The sequence below is a fragment of the Rhinolophus hipposideros genome, assembly GCF_964194185.1.
Source record: "Rhinolophus hipposideros genome assembly, chromosome: 9".
NCBI lineage: Eukaryota > Metazoa > Chordata > Mammalia > Chiroptera > Rhinolophidae > Rhinolophus > Rhinolophus hipposideros.
In genome coordinates this window covers 21,226,688-21,227,328 of record NC_138055.1, presented here as the reverse complement: position 1 = coordinate 21,227,328, position 641 = coordinate 21,226,688, and positions in this window count along the sequence as shown.

Below are 641 nucleotides of genomic sequence, written 5' to 3'. Positions count from 1 at the left end.
CCCAAAGCAACAGATGTCTAAAATTTGTTGAGAGATTTTTGTGGAAACCATTTTGCAGTTAAAACCCTGCTCACCTTTTAGATTCAGAAGTGACATATATTTATTAAAAAGCTATGACAAATGCCCCAAAATGAGTCTTCATTTTGAAGAGATTTGCATTTTAATTAAAACATGGGTTAAGATATATATATATTCCCTAAAAATCACACATATAGTCAAGAATATTATAATAACTATGGATGGTATCAGACAGGTACTAGGTTTATTGGAGTGGTCACTTCATAGGGCATATAAATGTGTTGTACACCTAACACTAACATAATATTGTACGTCAACTGTAATTGAAAAATAAATGAAAAAAGAAAAGGTAGACTATCTTCTCCCTTACGGTAATTGAAATTTGTTTTTGGCATAAGAGAAAATTACAAAGTGTCATTTTTAAAAATAAAATAATATAAAATAAAACAAATGGAACAAAGGTGTTCAATTTGGGAGGCTGTACATTTATTCTAGCAATGATGTTACTGCACAAGACATTTTTGAAGCTTCTCTTTTGAATCTGCCTCAGAGCTCGGACAGGTATAAGTACATGTTTTCTAAGAACAAATTTGAGTTTTGAAAACAACCCAAGTTGTTATTTG